The 16708-nt window shown below is 39.3% G+C and overlaps 1 pseudogene; it reads left to right on the top strand.

The window, feature by feature from the left end:
• The first annotated feature begins 7917 nt into the window (after window positions 1-7917).
• On the top strand, window positions 7918-9075 carry LOC103250657 (annotated as a pseudogene).
• The last annotated feature ends 7633 nt before the right edge of the window (window positions 9076-16708 follow it).

The raw sequence follows: 16708 nt of genomic DNA, 5'->3' as shown, positions 1-16708 counted from the left end.
GGGCGTGGTAGTGCATGCCTGTAATTCCGGCTACTTGGAAGGCTGAGGTGGAAGGATCGCGGGAGCCCGGCAGGTCGAGGCTGCAGTGGCCTGGAGCGGCCGCTGCACTCCAGTCTGGGCGACAGAGTGAGACTCCAACTCAAAAAAACAAAAAACAAACAAAAAACAAAAAAAAACCTAAGGCCTTTCCTGTCTCACATTTCAGGACCCTAACAGAAGTCTGAGTGCCTGCCTCAGAGCCCTTGGCTCACAAATCGGCTTGATAACCAACTCCCACCTCACTGCCCCTTTTCTTCTCAATTTGAGATGCCCTGTGCTGTTGTCCCTTAACAGCACTCCCGCGTCTGGCCAGCACAACTCTCCCCCTGACGGCCTTTTGTCAATGTCACCTCCATTTCTACCCTGTAACTCTGGCTGCCAGGTGTAAAGGACACCAGGGAACTCTTGGTGATGGTGTTTGATAGTCCGGCCTCTGCCCCTCCTTTCGGGGGAGTTTCCTGGTGAGACCCTTCCAATAAAAGCACCTTACAAAGGAAAAGCCCAAACTTTAAGCCCCAGAAATCTGAGTAGGGGCTGAACGCAGGCAGCCAGGGAGCCGAGTTCCCATTGATCAGCCGGCTGAAGCAACCAATGGGAAGTGCGGAAAGGCAGAGGGCGCGGGGTTCTCACCTGGAGTAGGTCCAGATGCCAGAGGTTCTTCCTGGTTCATAGCCATCCTTTATAAAAAGCCGGGCTCGGTGGCTCAGCCTGTAATCCCGCGTCTTTGGGAGGCTGAGGTGAGTGGATTGCCTGAGCCTGCGGGTTCGAGACCCGCCTGGGCAGCGAGACCTCATCTCTACAATAAATCAAAAAATCAGCCGGGTCTGGTAGCGCACGCCTGTAATTCCGGCTACTCGGAAGGCTGAGGTGAAAGGATCGCCGGAGCCCAGCAGGTCGAGGCTGCGGTGGCCGGGAGCGGCCACTGCACTCCAGTCTGGGCGACGGAGTGAGACTCCAACTCAAAAATAATAATAATAATAATAATAAAATGGTCCTGAGGAAATCTTAATCCGGATATGGATTAATTCGTTACCGCATACTTTAATATCTTCATCCCCACGGGCTTGGCCACTCTGGAAAGTTGGCTCAGCAGCAGCCAGATTCCTATCGGGGAAACAGAAACAGGCAAGACATTCTGGGCCAGGTCTTTCTTGCTCTGGGCTTTTAGCCTTTCTCTGGAGACTGCAGGTTTTGTGGCCTCAGGGGCTGTCCCTGTGTGCTTCTCCTGGGCTTCAGGCTGCTTTCCTTATCTGGCACAAACCAGCTTTTATGTCTCCTGGGTTATTACTCAGCTCTTGAGTCAATGGTCCCAGCTCCACCCCTTTCCCACTCAACTCCACAGAATTTTCTCCAGCTCTTATTCTCCTCTTCCACCTTCCTTCCATTTGCCTGTTCTTCTGTCTATGGTCCTTTTATGGTTGTGTTATTCTCTTTTCTTGCCCTCAAACTATTGAGTATACTAAGGTAAAGTTATCTTATATATAAACCCTTTCCTTTGTTTCTAAGCAAGGCATGGCCAATACACTAAATTACACAAGCAGAAATAAAAATGAGATCACTCACATTCTTAGAATACAGTGCTTTCAGAGTGACATTTGCTGAAAATCCTTTGAACCTAAAAAAGATTGTAGTTAGACTAATTAGTGTCAGGCTTATCAATCCATAAGAAATATGGCTGAATGAATACATTGTTGATGAAAGGGAAAACTGATAACTTTTTATCTAAATCCTGGTAGAAACTTTAAAGTCCCAGTAAAATCACTTTAGGCTTGTATAGTCGTGTCTCATGTTTACAACACATTTTTTTTTCCAATGAACTTTCCTTCCACTCCTGTGGGAGATAGTTTGACGATAACTAGTTATCTGAATGTTTTAATTTAAAATTGTATTTTTTATCTCTAGAAGTGGAGAACACATGTACACGCAAAGAGAAATAAACAAGAAAGGAAAGAAAATAGTAGTGGAATTTCACAATCACAGAAAGAATATTTTGTTAACATGTTATGGCAAAAAAGTATGTTTATTTGTTTTACTAAATTGTATGTTTGTTGTATTTGGTAAGAAGTTATTTTTAACACCTTCTAATTTGACTTTTTCAAAATTTAGCACCCTTTCATGTGATGCATTTACTAAATAATCTTTCTGGATGTACAGTAAACTTTTAAGTGCAAATAGGTTCATTTTTCAATAATTTTCTTGTGTTCACAATCTACTCAGATTAGTTCAGCTCTACAAGGTAAACAGGAAACATGAAGAAAGTCAGGATAGCTTTGAAATTAATCAGTAACTTGGCAATCACTTAGTTACAAATACTGCTATGGAATATAAGGATTCTAATTGCTAGATCACTGCTGATTTCAATAAGGCCTGCTCACCTCTGGTCAAATACTAAATATTGTGTAATTTAAAAAAAAATACCCGCGCAACGTTATGGGATAGTCAGAGACACTACTTTTATTTTTTTTTTTTTTAATAATTAATCAGTATTTTTATTATAGTTTTGTGGGGTACAGTTAAGGGTTAGGTGTACAATTACGTTTCATTCAGACACCCTGTTGATAAGAGGTGTTTTCCCAGCCCCAGACAGATATTTGCTACTGTTAATCCCCTCCCCCTCCCCCCCATAGTTTCCCAGTACCGTCAGTCATTTTGTTATAGTATTACATTGGATGTTCAAGGTCCATTATATGAGTGAGAACATGTGATATTCTGATCTTTGTTTCTGTGTGAGGTCACTCAGTATTATAGACTCTAGTTCCATCCAGGTTGCTGCAAAATTCATGATTTTGTTCTTTTTTATGGCTGCGTAGTATTCCATCGTGTATATGTACCACATTTTTTTAATCCAGTTCTCTTTTGATGGGCAGCATGGTTGTTTCCAGGTTCTTGCTATTGTGAACAATGCTGCGATAAACATACGTGTACAGGTATCTTTTTTATAGAGTGATTTGTGTTCTTCAGGGTATATTCCCAGTAGGGGGATTGCAGGGTCATATGGAAGGTCAATTTTTAGAGCTTTTAGGAATTGCCACACTGCTTTCCACAGAGGTTGCACTAGTTTACACTCCCACCAGCAGTGTAGAAGTGTTCCCTTTTCACCACACCCTCTCCAGCAGCTGTTATTTTTTGAGTTGTTGATAATTGCCATTCTGACTGGAGTTAGGTGGTATCTCAGTGAGGTTTTGATTTGCATCTCCCTGATGATTAGTGAGGTTGAGCATTTCTTCATGTGTTTGTTGGCTTCTCGAATGTCTTCTTTTGTGAAGTGTCTGTTCATATCTTTTGCCCATTTTATAATGGAGTTGTTTGTTTTCTTCTTTTCAGTATGTTTCAGTTCCTTGTAGATCCAGGATGTTAAGCCTTTGTCAGACCTAGAGTTGGCAAAGACTTTTTCCCAGTCTGTAGGCTGTCTTCCTGCTCTCTTGATGGTTTCTTTGGCTTTGCAGAAGCTTGTCAGTTTAATAAGGTCCCATTTGTCTATCTTCTCTCTTAAGTCCTGTGGGTTTCGGGTTTTGTACAGGCACCAAGGCAGGCAGATTGGCATAAGCCTTTCAAAACTGAGTTTGAAGGTATTTCTGTGGGATGACAGTTTTCGTAAAAAAAAAAAGAAAAGAAAAGAAAAGAAAAGTGTGCACAGGACTGTCCTCCAAAGTAATTTCTCACTTAAAAATGTAACTTTCCAAGGACACTTTAATTTTTCATATTGCTTAGGTGGTTTTACAGAATCCTCACAACTACCCATTGCAGTGGCCACATTCTTATTTTATAGAGAGAAGAAATAAATGTACTTGTCCAGGGTATTTTTGGCCAGAAAATGTGCCAGATGTGGGCTTACTCTAGTGCTAAGTGACATAGGCAAATGCAGGATTCAGAGCCTATATAGGAACAAATAAAATATATTTTATGTCCAAACAAATAAACCCAAAACACTGGCCCCATTGTCACTGTTCTATGTCCTACTCCTCAGGATATCCATGTGGCTCTGACATGGCCTCTGTCACCCTGTGAGTTGCAGGAGGCCCCAGGTGACTCTGCTGCCATATCTGTCACCCTGTGACTTACAGGTGCTGGAAGATTTCTAGGAAGAAATTTGGGACACTCCAAAAGCCAGAAAATATTTCTATTTTTGGAAACACATTGATGGTCAGTCAACGGGATGCTGGTATTGAGGGGAAAATAAATAAATGACTTTTGCCCTCTGGATTCTCTCATCAGACCTGTGAAGGGAGAAAAATTATCCTGATAAGGAAAATCCACCCAAGTGAGTTGAAGGACAAATCCAAGATGGCCACTATGGAGCAGTAGACTGGTGCCTCTCATGCCAAGTGTGGCAGAGTAGGAACCCAGCCACTGATAGATGCAGATATTCTGAACAGTTTGAGACTGGTGAAGCATCCTGGACCCAGCAGAGGTCCCTTCAGACACATAGGGACCAGAAAGCAGAGTACCACAACAGTAGATGATGGAATCTAGGCACCCCGTGCCCCTCCATGTGCCAGGTTTGCATAGAAACCGAAGCCCTGCCCTACTGTATACAAGAAAGGATGAGTGATCCTGGCATGCTCTATGTCAACTCTCCCCACTCCCAACATTGGGTGAGTCATTGGTCCCATGCAGGAAGAGTCCTGTTCAGGGAACAGCAGTGAGTGACTGCAGCCCAAGTGGAACAGAGAACAAACTTGTGCTTGGACAACCCCTGAGCATGTGCCTTCCACCCACAGAACCCAGTAGTCTGCCCCCAGACTTGGAAAGCTTGCCTACAGATCGTGCTCAGCTGGTAACCACTGCCAGCATCTGACAAGCAACCAGATGAGGCATTCCCAGATAAGGAAGGTTCTCCTTCCAGTCTAGCATGTCCAAAGAGTGGATTCCCCATGGCAAAGTTTGCTCTTTTTCAAGTGCTGAGCACAGACTTAACGGGGAGGGAGTGACAAAAGAAACCTGAGTCCCAGCAGGAAGATTTCTGGGCTTCAAACTGCAAACAATAGACAGGGGGCCCATCACCCTATCCATTCCCTACAGAGTGCTTGCAGCAGGGCTGAAAACCAGTCCAATTGGCTAACTGCAGGAAAAATTTGAAGTAGAAAAACCTTTTTCACCATGGTGCATAAAGCAGAAGTGAATACTGCTCCCTCTCTCATTGAGTGACCTATATTGGATGACAGTAAAGGCTGTAGAACAGAAAGACATAAACTAGCTTCAAAACAAAAAAAAGAAGAAAAATGAAGAAGGAAGAGTTACTTTTCACAAATGAGGAAGAATCAATAAATAAACACAAGGAATTATAAAGAGTCTTAAAGAAACAGGACCCCCAAAAGTAATCAGTGCACAAAAAGTGGAAGCCCTCCAGAATGACCTGTACTGAATGGGAGTCACAAAACTCGTAGATTAGATTGCTACAATGAACAAAGAGAACCATGAGAAAACAGAAATAAAGTTCACTGACGTTGTACAGGAAATAAAAGCAGAGATGGCCAATTTCAGAAAGACCCATTCTAAAATACTGGAAATTAAGAATTTCATCCAGGAAATTAAAAACACAATAATAGGCATACAGAACAGAATCAATAAGAGAGAGGAAAGGATCTCAGAGCATGAACACCAAAATATAGAACCACTCAGTCTGTCAAAAGACTTTTTCCAGAAAAAGCCTCAGAAAGAATAAGCATAGTCTCTGAGAAGTGTGGAACTATGTCAAGAAGCCAAATCTACACCCAACTGGTATTCTTTAAACAGAAGGGGTAACTGGGAACATCCTGGATCAAGCATTTCATGAGGTCATCCAAGGAAACTTCCCACATCTTGCTAGAGAGGCAACCATTCAAGTGCAAAAGATTCAGAGAACCCTTGCAAGATATCACATCAGAAGACCATCCTGAAGACACATAATAATCAGCCTCTACAAAGTAAACATGAAAGAAAGATCCTAAAGGCAGCAAGAGAGAAAGGTCAAACAATCTACCGGGGAAGATCCATCAGAATTGCTATAGATTTATCTGCAGAAGCACTACAAGCCAGAAGATACTAGAGTCTCATTTTTAACATTCTTAAAGATAAGCAATTCCAGTCAAGAATTTCTTATCCTGTCAAGCTAAACTTTATCAGTGAGGGATAATTAAAATCCTTCTCAAACATCCATTCCCTAAGAGTATATACTGCCTCTATGCCAGTCCTTCAGGAGATGCTTAAGAAGGTGTTGAATACAGAAAAAAAATGGTTATACTCATCACAAAAGCATAGAGTAAACAGAGCATATGGATTACTTACAAAAATTAAAATACACACAAATATAATTACAAAAGTGAAAAGGAAACAAAGCAACCCTCTAAGAACCCTATGACAGGGATAAAATCTCACATTTTAATAATTAATTTGAATTTGTATACCCAACCCTCAATTGTACCCCACATCTTTAAAATAACAAATTTTAAAAAGGAGTCAATCAATAATTAATTTGAATGTGAATGGACTGCATGGACCACTCAAGAGGCATAGAATGGCAAAAGAATTGAGAATCATGATCCAACATTCTGCTGCCTCCAGGAAACTTGTCTCATTGCAAAACACCCACAGACTCAAAGTTAAGGGTTGGAAAATGACCTTTCAGGAAAATGTAAAGCAGAAGAGAGCAGATGCAGCTATTCTGATATTAGACAAAGCAGACTTTGAGCCATCAAAATTAAAAAGGACACAGAAGGACCCTATATAATTATAAAAGGATCAATTAACCAGTAAGAAATATTCCTCTTAAGCATATATGCATCCAACACAGGAGAACCAGGCTTTATAAATAACTACTAAGTAAACTAAGAGGACATTTCCACTCACACAATCATTGTTGGAGACCTCAGTACCTCTCAACAGCCCTAGACAGATCATCAAGGCAAAACATCAACAAGGATATCTGGAACCTTAACTCCACATGTGATCAAATAGATTTAATAGACATCTACTGAACACTTCATTCAACAACTACAGAGTATACATTCTACTCATCAGCACACGGATCCTACTCCAAGATCTAGCACATTTGCAGACATAAATCAAGTGTGAACAAATTTCAAAAGGTTGAAATAATACCATGAATCTTCTCAGATTCCAGGGGAATAAAACTCAATATCATCACCAGCAAGATCCCCCCCAAAACACATAAAGACATGAACACTAAACAATATGCTGTTGAATGACTTCTGGGTCAACATAGAAATCAAGACAAAAATAAAAAGATACCTGGAAACAAACAAACAAGCAAGAAAAAAACAAAACAAAAAACATATATTATCAGAATCTATAGGATGCAATGAAATCAGTGTGGAAAGGAAAATTCATAGTATTGCACGTGCATAGCAAGAAAATAGAAAGGTCACAGGTAAAGAGCCTAACATCACATCTGAGGGAGGTGGAAAGGTCAAATAATCTAAATCCTAATTTCAGTAGAAAAATCCATATCACTAAGATAAAAGATATAGAAGGCATCACAATTGCAGGATGTGGAAGACAAAATATCATAGAAAAGATCAACAAGACAAAAAGTTGGTGCTTTGAAAGGATAAATAAGGCTGATGAATCCCTGGCCAGAGTGACTAAAATCAAAGAGAGAGAAAGTCCAAATGAACACAATTAGAAATGAAAAAAGAGATGTCACTACTGACTGTGAAAAAATTCAAAAGTTTATCAGAGATTACTATGAGCATCTGTATGCAAATAAGCTACAAAACCTAAAGGATATGGAGGATTTTGTGGTACAACACAACCTCTCAAGGTTGAAACAAAAAGAAATTAAAACTTTAAACAAACCAATATCAATCCAAGAAATCGATTCAGTCACTAAAAACACAGGCAGCCACGGAGGCACCACTCCACTACTCACTACCAAAAATGGAGGCTCCAAACCCAAGCGGCGGTCGCGGCTATGGAGGCGGCAAAGGCATCCCAGTCCCATAGGGTCCCTGGTGCCCAGCCACCCAGCAGTCAGCATCATGCATAGTAAATGCAAAGCACTGAAGTTGAATTTTGCAAATCCACCATTCAAATCTACAGCAGAGTTTACTCTGAATCCCAATCCTACAGGAGTTCAAAATCCACACATAGACTGAGAACACACAGCATTGAGTTGTCAGGAAAACTGAAGATCTCCCCTGAAAAACACTGGGATTTCACTGCAGAGAACTTGAAAGACCTTGGAGAATTTGGGTGAGGAGCTTATGGTTCTGTCAACAAAATGGTCCACAAATCAAGTGGACAAAGAATTCGATCAACAATGGATGAAAAAGAACAAAAGCAACTTCTTATTTGCATGTAGTAATTCCGAGTAGTGATTGCCCATACTTTGTTCAGTTTTATGGTGCACTCTTCAGAGAGGGTAACTGTTAGATCTGCATGGAACTCATGTCTACCTCATTTGATAAATTTTACAAATATGTATATAGTGTATTAGGTAATTACTCCAGAAGAAATTTTAGGAAAAATCACTTTAGCAACTGTGAAAGCACTTTTTAAAAACTTTGAAAATTATTCACAAAGATATCAAACCTCCAATATTCTTCTGGACAGAAGTGGAAATATTAAACTCTGTGACTTTGGTATCAGTGAACAGCTTGTGGACTTCATTGCCAAGACACGAGATGTCGGTTGTAGGCCATATGTGGCACCTGAAAGAATAGACCCAAGTGCATCACAGCAAGGATATGATGTCCGCTGTGATGTCTGGAGTTTGGGGATCACATTGTACAAGTTGGTCACAGGCCGATTTCCTTATCCAAAGTGGCATAGTGTATGTGATCAACTAACACAAGTGGTGAAAGGATATCCTCCACAGCTGAGTAATTCTGAGGAAAGGGAATTCTCCCCAAGTTTCATAAACTTTGTCAACTTGTACCTTACAAAGGATAAATCCAAAAGGCCAAAGTATAAAGAACTTCTGAAAATCCCTTTATTTTGATGTATGAAGAACATATCATTGAGGTCGCGTGCTATGTTTGTAAAATCCTGGATCAAATGCCAGCTACCCCCAGCTTTCCCATGTATATCGATTGATACCACTGCTACATCAGACTCTAGAATAAAAGGGCTGAGAGGAAGCAAGACGTAAAGAATTTTCATCCCATATCACAGTGTTTTTGTTGCTCACCCAAACACCATGTGCAATAAGATTGGTGTTCGTTTCTATCATGTCTGTATACTCCTGTCACCTAGAACATGCATCCTTGTAATACCTGACTGATCACACAGTGTTAGTGCTGGTCAGGGAGACCTCATCCTGCTCTTTCGTGATGAACATATTCATGAAGTGTGGAAGTCAGTACAATCAAGTTGTTGACTGTGATTAGATCACATCTTAAATTCATTTATAGACTCAAAACCTGGAGATGCAGTTACTAGAATGATGTTTTGTCAGATTTCTAAATCCTGGAAGAATGCAGTAATGGATGTACTATGTCTGAACATAGAGACTCGGGCTTGAGTGAGAAGAACTTGCACAGCCAATGAGAGACACATTGCCTTCTGGAGCTGGGAGACAAAGGAGGAATTTACATTTTTCACCAAGCATAATAGATTTACTGATTTGATATTCTGTTGCTTTACAGTCACAGTCGATGTTTGGGGATTGATGTGCTCAGCCAAATTTCCTGCTTGAAATATCATGTTATATTAGAATAGATTTATCTTTTGCTGTGCTTCCTCACTTACCTAGCCAGGCTCTCATTAGGTTTTGCTCTGGCCTTCCTGGCATTGAACAGTAGGCTTTGAATGACAGTTCAGCAGCACTGTGAGTGGTTCAAGCACATGGAGTATAAAACAGCCATGGTCTGATATGCAGGTGACACCATTACCAAACCAAATCGTGGCAGGTATTGCTGTGTCTTCTCTCAGAGTGACAAGTCATAAATACTATACAACAATAAAGGGAGAATGGTGCTGTTTAAAGTTACATCCCTGTAAATTGCAGAATTCAGAAATGATTTATCTCTTTGGTCCACTTGCCTAATTTCCCTATCTTCTTCCCAATGGTATCCTAAACCTTAGACTTCCCAGTGTTCTGAAAGGAGGCGTTGCTCAATGTCTTCCTTCAACTACACCAAGCCATCATCCTCCATTGCTCCTGGGGACTCAAGAGGAATCTCTTTCTCTGCTGTCAACTTCCCGTCTGGCTCAGCATAGGCTCAGCATAGGGTCACAGCAATTTTGGCTGTCCAGGAGCTAATCTGACCATTCTATTGTGTGGATGACAACATAAAAAGGCAATTTTAGTGTATTAATCATAGATTATTATAAACTATAAACTTAAGGGCAAGGAGTTCATTACAGTGTATAGTGTAAGAACTGTACATTGTGAGCTCTGGTTATTTTTCTCTTGTACCATAGAAAAATATATTTTAAAAAATCAAAAAGCTAATATGCAGGGATATTGCCTTATTTGTAAATATGGAACTCAGTAACATAACTGCTTCTTGGAGCTTTGGAATATTTTATCTTGTATTCTTGTTTGAATTCCTTCTCTAATTAAGATATATACATAGAATCAAAGTGTTTATGTAAAAGTTCTATCCTTTTACCTGCAGGTCAGTTGTAATAAATCTAGGATGTGGGGGAAAAAACAAAACCTCCACACAAACACACACACAAAAACCCTGGAAAAGATGACTTCTTGCCTGAATTCTACCATATATACATGAAGTATCTGATATCAATCTTATTTAAAGTATTCCAGGCAATTAAGAATGATGGAATTTTCCCTAACTCATTTTATGAAGCTAACATCATACTGATACCCAAACCTAGCAAAGACTAAACAAGGAAAAAGGATTACAGGCCAATCTGCTTGGTGCACACAGACAAAAATTCCCAACAAGATTCTAACAAACCGAATCCAACAGCATATTTCAAGGATCATCCGTCATGTATAGGGGGTCTTCCTTCCTGGGATTCAGAACTGGTTCAGCATCTGTGAGACCATAAATGTAACTCAGCACATTAAAAGATGTAAAACCAAGAACTACATGACTATCTCATTAGATGCAGAAAAAGCATTTGACAAAATCCAGCATTGTTTCTGATAAGAAACCCTCAAACGCCTTGGCATAGAGGGAACATTCCTCAAAACAATTAGAGCCATCTATAATAAACCTGCAGTCAACATTTTGCTCAATGGGAAGAAGCTGGAGGCATTCATCCTAAAAACTGGAATAAGAAAAAGATGCCCACTCCCAACCCACTTGTTAAGCATAGTGCTGGAAGCCCTAGCCAGATAAATCAGGAAAGAGAAGGAAGTCAGGGGTATCCAAATAGGAAAAGAGAAAGTCAAGCTATCCCTCTTTGTGGATGATATGATTTTATACCTAGAAAACCCTAGGGAGTCTGTCAAAAGCCCCCTGGCACTGATAAATGACTTTGGTAAAAGTCTGGGCTTACAAAACCAATGTGCAAAAGACAGTTGCATTTCTATATACCAGCAACAAGCAGGCAGAGAGCCAAATAAAAAACATAATTCTATTCGCAATAGCCACAAAAAATTGAAATGCCTTTGCATCCATTTAACCAGAGAAATGAAAGGTCTTTACAATGAGAACTACAAAACACTGTTCAAAAAACTTCAGGTTGACACAAACAAATAAATGCCATGCTCATGAATTGGAAGAATCAATATTGTCAAGATGTCCATTTTACCCAAGACAATCTACAGATTTAGTGCATTACCCCTCCAATTGCCAACATCATTCATCACAGACCTGGAAATGATAATATAGGAATTCATATGAAAACAAAAAAGAACATGAGTAATCAAAACAGTCCCCAGCAAAGGAACAAAGCTGGAAGTTTCACATTTCCAGACTTACTACAAGGCTACAGTAATCAAGATGGCATGATGTTAGTACAGAAATAGACACATTGAACAGTGGAACAAGAACAAGACAGTGATTCCAGAAGTAAAAACAGAGTCTTTCAACCAATTCATCTTCAACAAAGCCACCAATAACAATCATTGGGGAAAGGAGATCATATTTAGCAAATGGTGCTGGGAAAATTGACTAAGCACATGCAGAAGAACGAAACTGAACCTCTTCCTATCACCATATACAAAAAGCAACTCAAAATGGATCAAGGACCTAAATGTAACATATCAAACTATAAGAATCTTACAAGAAAATGTAGGAAACACCCTTCTATACATCAGAGTAAGCAATGAATTCATGCTCAACTCCCCAAAGTGAATGTTACAAAGTTAAGATAGACAAGTGGGACCTCATCAAACTGAAAAGGCTTTGCACAGCAAAAGAAACCATCAAGAGAATAAAGAGACAATCCATAGAAAGGGAATACACATTTGCAAATTATGCATCTGACAAAGGCGTAACATTCAGGATCTCCAAGGAACTCAAACGAAGTGAAAGAAAAAAAAAAAAAACAAACAGTCCCATTAAAAGGTGGGCAACGGATATGTACAGCCATTTCTCAAAAGACAACATACAAGCAGCAACAGACACACGAAAAAATGGTCAGTCAGAGAAATCATCAGAGAAATGCAAATCAAAACTATAAGGATATACCACCTAACTCTGGTAAGGATGGCTATCATTAAGAAATAAAAAAAATAAAAAAGAAAGAAAAAGAAAAAAAAGGTGCTGGTATGGCTGCAGATAACTGGGAACAATTCTACATTGTTGGTGGGAATTTAAGCTAGTTTTACCTCTATGGAAAGCAGTGTGGCAATTTTTAAACGAAATAAAAATTTATCTTTTGTACAATCCAGCAATCCCTCTCTTTAAAATATACCCAGAGGAACATAAATAGCTCTACAAAAATGACACCCCTGCACACACGTGTTTATTGCCACACTATTCACAATAGCAAAAACATGGAACCAAGCCTACTGCCCTTCAAAAATGTACTAGATGAAGAAAATGTGGTACCTATACATGATGGAGTATTCTATAGCTATAACGAAAACAAAATTATGGCCTTCACAACTTGAATGTGTTGAATACTATCATACTAAGTGAGCAATAACAAAAACCAAGAACTGAATACCACACATTCTCACTCATAAGTGGACCTTGAACACTAGTCACATTAGCACAATGGTGGGATCAGTAGTCGCTAGGCACAGCTAGGGGAGGGAGAGAGGAATGAGGGTGGGGGGACATGTGAAAATACAAAGGTTGCCTAGTCCACTACCTGGGAGAGTGAGGGCTGCCTAGAAGGCAAAATTTCACCTGTATGCAGCCTACTTATCTCGTAAATCCTCACTTGTAACCAATAACTCTGTAACAAACAAACAAACATTTTCTTTTTTTTTTTTTTTTTTTAGTTGGAGTCTCACTCTGTTGCCCAGACTGGAGTGCAGTGGCCGCTCCCGGCCACCGCAGCCTCGACCTGCTGGGCTCTGGCGATCCTTCCGCCTCAGCCTTCCAAGTAGCCGGAATTACAGGCATGCGCTATCACGCCCGGCTGATTTTTTGATTTATTGTAGAGATGAGGTCTCGCCGCCCAGGCGGGTCTCGAACCCACGGGCTCAGGCAATCCACTCACCTCAGTCTCCCAAGCTACGGGATTACAGCCTGAGCCACCGAACCCGGCTTGTTAGTTTTATTAATGACGGCCATTCTTACTGGGGATAGCTGGTATCTCAATATGGTTTTGATTTGCATTTCTCTGATGATTAGTGAGGCTGAGCACTTTTTCATGTGATTTCAGGTGGCTACCTGTATATCTTCTTTTGAGAAGTGTCTGTTCATGTCTTTTGTCCACTTTTTAATGGGGCTGTTTGCTTTGTTTTTTTTCTTTCGGCACATTTGAGTTCCTTGTAGATCCTAGATGTTAGGATCAGATATACAGTTGGGAAATATTTTTTCCCATTCTGTGAGCTGTCTCTAAGCTCTCTTGACAGTTTCTTTTGCTTTGCAGAAGTTCGTCTGTTTGATGAGGTTCCACTTGTCTATCTTATTTCTTATGGTATGGGCACTTAGGTAGAACCACATTTGATTCACTACTCAGGCTTTCTGGAGAATAGATTCCAAGAATCAACACTAGATGTTTTTTGGAGAGTGGAACAACAGAAGACTATTTCCTTTTACCTACATACAAAGAAAATAATATTTATTGTTTACTATAAAGTATCAAAACAAAGTATTTGTAATTCTATCACCCAAATTACACACAAATGTACTTCCCTCTCATTTTATATTTATATATTCATACATGTATACTTTTTATACACTTAAAATAATATTGTAGCCGGGCTCAGTGGCTCAGCCTGTAATCCCGTGTCTTTGGGAGGCTGAGGTGAGTGGATTGCCTGAGCTCGCGGGTTCGAGACCCACCTGGGCAACTTGGCAAGACCTCATCTCTACAATAAATCAAATAATCAGCCGGGCATGGTAGCGCTCGCCTGTAGTTCCAGCTACTTGGAAGGCTGAGGTGGAAGGATTGCCTGAGCCCAGCAGGTCGAGGCTGCGGTGGCCGGGTGTGGCCACTGCACTTCAGTCTGGGCAACAGAGTGAGACTCCAACTCAAAATAATAATAATAATAATAATGCATATTTTTAGGTGAACTTTTTTATTGTTTTCACAATTTTAGATTTATGCTATTTTTTCCTTTTATTAACATCTTATATGACTGTGGCATATTTGTTACAATTAACATCCACTATTGATATATTATCATTAACTGAAGTCCATACTTCATTCATATTTCCTGAGTTCTTACCTAATGTCCTTTTTCAGTTTCCAAGATTTTACCCAGGATATCATATTACATTTACTTATCATGTTTTCTCAGACTCTTCTGGGCTGTGATGGTTTCTGACTTTCCTTGTTTTTTATGTTCTTGCCAATTTTGAGAAGTATCAATTCTGGTAGTCTATCAGATATCCCTCTGTTTGAAATTGTCTATTGTTTTTCTCATGTAAACTAGGATTATGGATTTGCAGGAGGAAGACAACAGAGAGTAAAGTGTCATTTTCATTATATCATACCAAGGGTACATACTATCAAAAACACTCTGTTTTTTGTTCCATTTATTTTTCTGCAGAGATGTTAGCTTTTATCTCTTTTAGCTGTTATGTTGTAGGGTCTCCCTAAAGCACATTTTGCAATAATGACTTGAACAAGTCTTTTTTGGGGAAAATAATTTCCAATAAGACACAAAAGGGAGTTATTTTCTTTACTGAGTAAAATGAAGTTTAATCCAGTAAGTTACCTCCGATGGCAACTGTGACTTAATTCTGCTGAGGAACTGGTGAGAATTGATTTAGAACATATTCCCCATGGTTATCTCACCCTACGTGTGAAAGAGCTGGGGTATTCATAATCAACTCCTCTGCGCACTAGTGAAGTGTTGCTCTTTTGCATTATTTCTGTTCAGACAGAAGTGGGTTGCAGAGGTTAGAGAAATACCTCAGGCAAGAGATACAGGTGCTAGTTTGGAAGTCATGTCAACTCAAACTGAAATGACAATGGCAAAGTGTAGTGTTTCAACAGGCAACTTATATTTTACTTATCAACAATATTACTTTAATTTTTAACTTCATATCTCTAAGTAACATGCTCCTATTGCTAATTCTTAATTTTGTCATTTCTTAAGGGATTATTTGTTGGCATATCACATAGATCATGAAGAATTAGCTCTCTTCATACTCCTGCTCCTCTTCACAACTACTATAGACTAGCATCTTTCTACTTCTCTCATCCTTCCAATAATGTTATGTGATCATTACAGTTACATCAATAATCAGTGTTTACATTACAATAATGATGAAACACTTTCTATATTATGATTAATATGATTAGAGATCTGATGAATAAAGTAAACAGCTTTCACTGACAAATAGATCATGTAAGTAGAGAGATGGAAATCTGAGGAAAGAATTGAGACGAGATAGCTATATGATTTTTTTAAGGGTAGCAAACACAGACTCCATTTCTCCTTTTATTTAAGTACTGACTTTTAAAGTAAACATAGTGTCTTGCTATGTTTCTTAATTGGTCTTGAACTCCTGGCATCAAGCAATCCTCCCACCACAGCTTCTCAAGGCGCTGGTATTACTGGCTGGCCAGAAAAATGTAGTAACAGAAATGGAGAATGCCTTTGATAGGTTTATTTGTAGACTAGAACTTGCTGAGTTTGAGGATATCTCAATAAACACCTCTTTAACTAAAAAGCAAGCAGAAAAAAATACTAAAATAAAAACCCAGATCAGAATGTTCAAGAACTGTGGGACAACTAAAATATATATATAAATTTTGCATTAAAATACCAGAAAGAAAATGATTATGTTAGAACCAAACCACTGCCCCACAAAGCTCAGAGAACAATAAGCAGGATCAATAACAAAAAAAATCCTCATCAGGGTGGGAGTTTTAATTTTTATTTGATATTTAAATTTAAGAAAATTAAAGATTAAAATATTTTCAGAAGAATCAAAAGAACAAAACACCTTACCAGAAAGAGGAGTAAAGAGAAGAATTACATCTGACTTTTCAGAAACAAATACAAGTAAGAGTACAGTGGAGTGAAATTGCTGAGAAAAAAAAACCCCATCAACCGATGAGTCTGTACCCTGTGAAATTTTTCTTCAAAACTGAAAGAGAAATAGAATTGTTAAGCAAAAATTGAACAAATTATTCCCAGTAGACCTTTCTGGGAAGAAATATTAAACAGTCTTTAGAC

Source organism: Carlito syrichta, unplaced genomic scaffold (assembly GCF_000164805.1).
Source record: "Carlito syrichta isolate Samal-C Ts95f unplaced genomic scaffold, Tarsius_syrichta-2.0.1 Scaffold51905, whole genome shotgun sequence".
Taxonomy (NCBI): Eukaryota; Metazoa; Chordata; class Mammalia; order Primates; family Tarsiidae; genus Carlito; species Carlito syrichta.
The sequence above is the reverse complement of the archived record's forward strand: the minus strand, read 5'-3'. Positions and strand labels throughout refer to the sequence as shown.